Genomic DNA, 7,173 nt, shown 5'->3' with positions numbered 1-7,173 from the left:
CTTTGTGTTTGTCTTAAGTGCATTGTATGCAATTGCTGTTCACTCCAGGACAAAGAATAAACCACCAAAATGTACTTGATCAATCCAAAACTCACCCAAGCACATACATGCCAACTATTATGCTTTTGGCATAATCATTATGCTTTTCTTCACAAAATTATGCCTTATGCATAAACGTATATGGATTACGCTTTTTCGGTATATCCACCTTCCCCCAAAAAATCAATTGTTTGTTTTCTTGTTTTTATTAACATCTCATTAATCCCACAGACCGTATATTAGAAAAGATGGCTTCTACATAACTACAATATAAGAGTACGCTTGTCCTTGCACTTTCCTAACAGTATTATGTTCTATTTATAGCAACTATCCTGTTACCCAGAAACATGCTGGTTCTACTTTCAAACTTTTGACCACGTATTATATTTTTAGCAGTTGTATGGCTTTGTGAGGAGAGAACAGACTGGTTTTCTAATTTTTAATCTTTACTTGCAGATTCTTTTTTCTAATTTATATTTAGTACAGAACCAGTCTATAGGTATTTGGCGCTAAAAAGTATAATTTATTTTAGTTGATGCGTGTATGAGAGCAAAATTATCTCCTTTCAAATAATTTCACAGATGGATTAGAAAAAGGCCAAAAATAAACAAAACAAAAAAATAACAGAATCCTCCAAAGATGAGGACACAAGGGCAGCATCACGTGACATCTATTGAAGGCTGTGTGGAAATAATTTTACTATTTGGCGCTAAAAGTCTTGTTATGTATTCTAGTTGATGTTTGTGTTAGAGCACATATATTTTTTCAGAGAATTTCACAGGTGGATCAGGAAAAGACAAAAAAAAGAATCCTTCAAAGATCAATACATGAATGACATAATACAGTGTTCCATTCTCGGGCACAGGGGCTCATATCATTGCTTAAAATTGACCTGTCACATAGCTGCCAACCCTCATGAATTTGGTTTGAATTTCACAATTTTTTCAACGATTCACAGATTCAAGCCACAAGCCAAAAATTCACGAATTCTCTAATCCTCAATTATTTTAAATCTTTAATAAAATAACCGATTTCCCGTTAAGCGCTATTCGTGATATTCGCAGTTGCCGAAATGGTCCGGTACTGCTGGTCATGATATTAGTAGATCTACAGCTGATTAGTACAGTTCGCCCGGTAGCAAGCATTTTAGCCTATTTTAATCTATATGTATAAGAGTAGTTTTACAAACTGGGGCCTAACCGGAATTTTGCTCAGCGCATGTGTCACCAACACTGATTTGAGTTACTGTTCAGCATCGCATGTAAGATCTTGAAAATGTCTTCACCACCAAGGAAAAAGAAATGTATTACTCAAAAAGTGAAGTTTAATTTGGAATATATCAAAACTTGGCCGTGCATTCTGCCATTAAACATTGATATTCATCATGCTTTTTGCACTTAGTGTGCCATCGCAGAGACAATGTGAGGAAGCATGTCGGTTGCAAAAAACACGTAGAAGTTGGGAAAATTAAGAATTCGCAGATTTCAACTCTGGAATATTTTAAACCTTTGGCGGAAGACCTGCAGGCTACCAATGCTGAAGCATTATTTGTGAGTTTTCTCATTGAACACAATCTACCTTTATCAGCTGGAGACCATGCTAAATATTTGTTCTGACAAATGTTCCCGGACTCGAAAATCGCTTCCAAATTTTCCTGTGGAAGAACCAAAAATGCTGCAGCTCCTATGCATTCCTCACAGCAACAGTGACAGCAAAAGAGTATTTTCTTCAGTGAGGAAAAAAAGACAGACTTTAGGGCCTCCTTAGCTGCAGAAAATTTGTCAGCAATTTTAGTCACCAAGATCAACCAGTAGGCAAGAAGTCTGAACTGTTTAGAAAACAAATTTACGATCAAGCATTTTTGCAAACTTGATATAATGTAGTATTGACAGTCAGAGAGGATGGAGTGGTCAGAGTGGATGGAGTTATTATCATGGTATTTTTTTCACGAATTTATGTCCAAATTCACGACTTTTTATCCCTATTTTCACTAATTGTGAGCCTTGAAGGTTGGCAGCTATGCTGTCATACATGTACTATATAGTACATGTATGACGGGTCATTTTTAAGCAACGATATGAATCCCTGTATTCTAGGGCAGCATCATGCTCATTGCAGTCTGTGCGGAAACGATTTTAAAATTGGGCATGTTGGTAAATTTTATTTGGAAAAACACTTGAAAACAAAGAAACCCATTGAATTAGCTCGTCTTTCGAACTCCAATACTAAGGTAACTTCTTATCTGCAGCAGAACTAAAGTGCGGACATGAATGTTATAAATGCAGAGGTGTTATTTACCGAGTTTTTAATAGAAAGATAGTGAAGATCTTGCTATTGGTGCAGAAGCAAGAAAATTCATAAAACACAATTCTACTCTATCTGTGAAGGTGTCTTATGATGTTGGAGATTATTAATCTACAGCCTGTGATTATATGCTCCAGAAATTCCCCTGTCAAGATGAAGTGCTTTTAAATGCTTCAGTTGCAGATGTAAATGAGAGACAGTCAAAAAGCTTCAAAAGTGTTTGATTCTTTGCCAAGAGATTTCCCTTTCTATTACCATCCTTGTCTACCTTGGATCATCTGGAAGGAGAATTCCTGAAGTATAAAGTTGGGATTCTACCTGACAATATACTTAATGCAGATAGAGTTGATGTGCAGTGGCACCTTATTTCCCAGCTAAAAGACACAATCTCTGGAAGATAAAAAGTTCCTCTTCTTTGTCAGGTTATGAAAGGAATATTGGTTCTTTACCATTCTAATGCTGACTGTGAGAGATTGTTTAGTATTGTTAACAAACAAAAGTGAATTCAGATCCGGCTCGGTAACCCAGTACTTTGTGCTCTACTGGTGTGCAAAACATTTATAGTCTCAGCTAGTACAAAGTGTTTTAAAATGCAACTTGAAAATCTGTTGCATTTTAAAGCTAAAAGTGCTACATATGAAAACTTGAAGCAGTAAAGGATGTTAAAAGACGAAAGGGGGAAATAAATCATTGTTTATTGAATTTTTAGCATGATTTTTGTGGATACCTCTTTTTCTGCTTGGATTCCTCTTTTTGTCCACTTGGATTACTCTTTTTCCTTGTCAGGGGTTGGCATGTATGCAAGCACAAGACAATGCCATTAATGAAATAAATGTGTCACTTTCCCATTCTTGCTCATTAGGAACTGCTAGTATACATATCGTGTTCCAAAATATTTCCCTTACCATTATTGCTGTATAATGAGCATAATCTATCAATTTTTAGTAGGACATGCCAAGTTGGTTGTGCTTCTTAGACAGTGCAGAAGATCTTCAAGCTATGCTTTTTGTCCTCCATGTGGAAGATCTTCAAGTTATGCTTTTTGTCCGCCATGTGGAAGATCTTCAAGCTATGCTTTTTGTCCTCCATGTGGAAGATCTTCAAGCAATGCTTTTTGTCCTCCATCTGGAAGATCTTCAAGCTATGCTTTTTGTCCTCCATGTAGAAGATCCTCAAGCTATGCTTTAAGGTCCTCCATGTGGAAGATCTTCAGGCTATGCTTTTTTGTCCTCCATATGGAAGATCTTCAAGCTATGCTTTTTGTCCTCCATGTAGAAGATCTTCAAGCTATGCTTTTTGTCCTCCATGAAATAGTTTCTACAAAACTCTGGAGTAGGTCCTACAGCATTTGTGGCCTAGACTGTGTATACTTTCCCACATGCATTGAGAACAACTTAGTCTGCATCAGTGCTTTCCTTGTTTCTATGAAAGCCTAGCAGCGGAGCTTGCTTGGTTATTTCAACAATGTTTGAAATTTTTGTAGTCTCTTTTCTCAATAGTTCCTTGTGTACCATCACAAGAATGCATTCAGAAATTCTTTTGTATTCTTTGTGCACATGCAGGTTCTCTTTCTTCCATTGCAGTTGGGACTTTACAAGTATTTCCACTGTCTCATTTGCCATAATTCCAACAACCTCATATTTGCAGTCTCCAACATCTTGTCCCATCCAACATGGACAGCAGCGATTTCTTTGTCTGTTGACAATTCTTCCAATAGCCACACCAGCTGCTCTACCCCTATGGTGCTGCTTTTCTGCCTTTATAAATCCAAGCAATTTGTGTAAATTTGGGAAGTAGTATGTGGCCTCCAAATAACTTGCTAATCTCCCTAACCTCAAAGTTGGGAACAATTATGTTGTAGATCTTGCATAGTACGGTGCAGGAACCATAGGTCTATTGTAGATACAAAAGGACTGATAGCCAGTATTGCTTATAATTTCCAAAATTATATTTGTTGCATTATATATTGAAATCTACAAGATGCAGATGATCAAGAACACTGGCGAAATCTCATGTTCATGGAGTAGAGACCATACCCATGTGCAAGTAGTTTTACTTAAGTGTCTGCCATACACATCTGCATTTCTTCCAAAGTTACTTCAGATACATCTACCTTGACTAGGAAAACAGTGATGGTAGTGTGCTATCATCAGTGTTTTGCGATTCCCATTCCCATGATGGTAGTGTGCTACCATCAGTGTGTGGTATCAACAGTGTTTTGCGATTTCCATGATGGTAGTGTGCTATCATCAGTGTTTTGCGATTCCCATGAAACATGAGCTAAATTCTCTAAATCTGCTTCAGTTTGTGCTAGTGCCAAACATGCTATCCTGGAAATGTCACCAAGACCAATGATGTGCAAAATATAAATGTCTGCCTCAGTGGTGCGGTTCATAATGATTGTTTTCTGCACCCCTCCCAGGATATGAGCAATGGCATTTGCAGACCTGTACAGAGCACACTGCCATTAGTGTATGTGTTGTATTTGCAGCAAAGGTATCCAAATAGGTACACATCGTTTACAAATGTCAACAGTCACACATGCATGCAACTGTCATACCCTTCCAAATTATCAATGTTGGTAATGTCTGGTACTAGATTGCTTTCCTACATATTTTCTTAGAGTATGTAAAGTGTTATAGTGCTACTGCTGTTTTTCACATGGAGATCCATGCTGTTGCATACCCTGATTGTTGCATTGGAACATTTGTGTCAGTGATGTATGTCTATCCCTAAATCTTGGCAGACAATGGAGTTGCACTCTGAAGTAGTCAGTCAGTTTATTAACAAGCAGCATCTATTTTAGCAGAGGAGTGACAATCTGTTGCATCTACTGCATCTATTTCACTTATAGCTGATGTCTTGGGTTTCCATATGTTGTTTCATCTTGTTCTTTCTGTGGCTTTGCAACTGTAGTCTCTTGCTCTCTAAAGTCTTTGTTTGACCTCATGCCTCCAGCTATTTCAGTCCCGTTGCAAATACATCCCAGCTGTCCACATCAGTGTCTAAAGCCACAAGGTCTCTCTTGCACACATCTGTGAAGTGCGGTTGTGAGCGACATAGCAGCCTTTTGCCAGAGGTCAGCTCGATGTAGAGGATATCATTAGGCAGAGGGAAGAATATCCCGAATAGAATGGGGGAAAGAAAACAACCCTGTTTTCGTCCACTTCATATCTCAAAAGCACTGGAAGAGCTGTCATACTGAACTTTGACATGCATGTTTTCATGGAATGACAGGATCTTGCAGAGGGACTTTGGGGGACAGCCAATCCACTTCTGCTGACAATGTTGAAAGTCTTCATGAGATCACAGAAGACTATATATAACAGTATTCCCGGCACTTATGTTATAGTTGTCTAAGTATGAAAATGATATTGATGGTGGACCTTTCTGCTCTGAAGCTGTTGTGACTCAAGGTAGATTAGATTCACAAGTTTCTGAAATCTAAGTCTTTTTAGGACAATTCGAGCAAACTTTCCTATGTTGCTCAGCATGGACATGCCATGGTATGTATTGTGATTGCTCCTGTCACCTTTGTTTTTGAAGACTGGTGATGTTAGGATCTCTCATATCTAGTGGTACTTTCCAGCAGAGTTATAAAAGGCTTGTGGAGGTGTTTGAGTAGGATAGATTTTGCACATTTCATGACTTCTGGTATGCCATATCATCTAGGAGACCTTCTCTTTGCTAGGCTATCTATGGCTTTGCCGAATTCATCAATGGTTGGTTCATCGAGTTTGTCCAAGGAAGTTAACTTCTCTAGGGCTGTACATTGACAATGTTTAACCAGGGTAAAGCTCTGAGTAGTATTCTACCTACCGCTCCATTTGCTTTTCACAATCATTGCCATCCATGTAACTGATTTTAGTGGGGTTGTCTTCTCATAAATATGACCTATTGCCTTCTTGTTACCATCGTTCATGCCCCTCTTGTTGCATTCATCTGAAAGATCTCATTGCTTGTAAAGTTTTATGGTTTGGGGCATTCTTGTAGATGGCAAAGACAATGCATTTGGCCTCATTAACTGGGATCAGTTCACTAGAGTTTGCTTTGAAACAATCATTGGTCGTGTTTTGCTGTTTGCCAGAAACTGCTAAGGCTGTGTTGTAGATAACATTCTTCATTAGCTCCCATTTCTGCTGGACATGCACGCAAAGGCAGTAGGAGAGAGAACTTGTTGCAGGACGTTAGTGCATAGCTATGACATCTCTTTGTTAGCTGTGGTGTTAACAATGATGTTGGGTATTCCTTTATTTTTCAACCAGTACAGTTTCTTTGGCTGAAGTCTGACCTGATCTGTCTACTAGTGTTATTGTAGATGTTTGAGGCTGATACGCCTGATGGTGGTCAGATCGAGTTGGTGCCAGTGGCCAGATCTGGGATGTCTCCATGATATTATGTGATGAGGCCTTATCTGGAAGTACATGTTTGTGATGCAGAGCTAATGGTAGGTGGAAAGTTCAAGTAGTTTCTGCCCATTGTCATTCATTTTCCCAGTGCCTTGATATCCTATACAAATGGACAATGAGTCACAATCGGCACATACTCATGCATTAATATCCCCTAAGAGGTATTAATATTTTGGGGATATGTTAATGATTCCATCGAGTTCGTCATAGAACTGGTCCTTTGTTCTAAAGGAGTATTGGAGTGTACACGCTTTCCTTACAAGATGCTCTCTAAACTGCCTGTGGGAGGGACGATCATCCCCAGGACACTTTTTCACTGCGAAACATTCTCCATATTCCCTTGTTTCTTCTGGGTTTTTTCCTTTTTAGAAGAAGATGTATTCTCTCTAATTGCGATGCGTACTTCTTGGAGGGTTGCAAT

The sequence above is a fragment of the Sinohyriopsis cumingii genome, chromosome 2 (assembly GCF_028554795.1).
Source record: "Sinohyriopsis cumingii isolate HCF-2022 chromosome 2, ASM2855479v2, whole genome shotgun sequence".
In the NCBI taxonomy this organism is placed as follows: Eukaryota; Metazoa; Mollusca; class Bivalvia; order Unionida; family Unionidae; genus Sinohyriopsis; species Sinohyriopsis cumingii.
Note: the sequence above shows the minus strand (reverse complement) of the source record.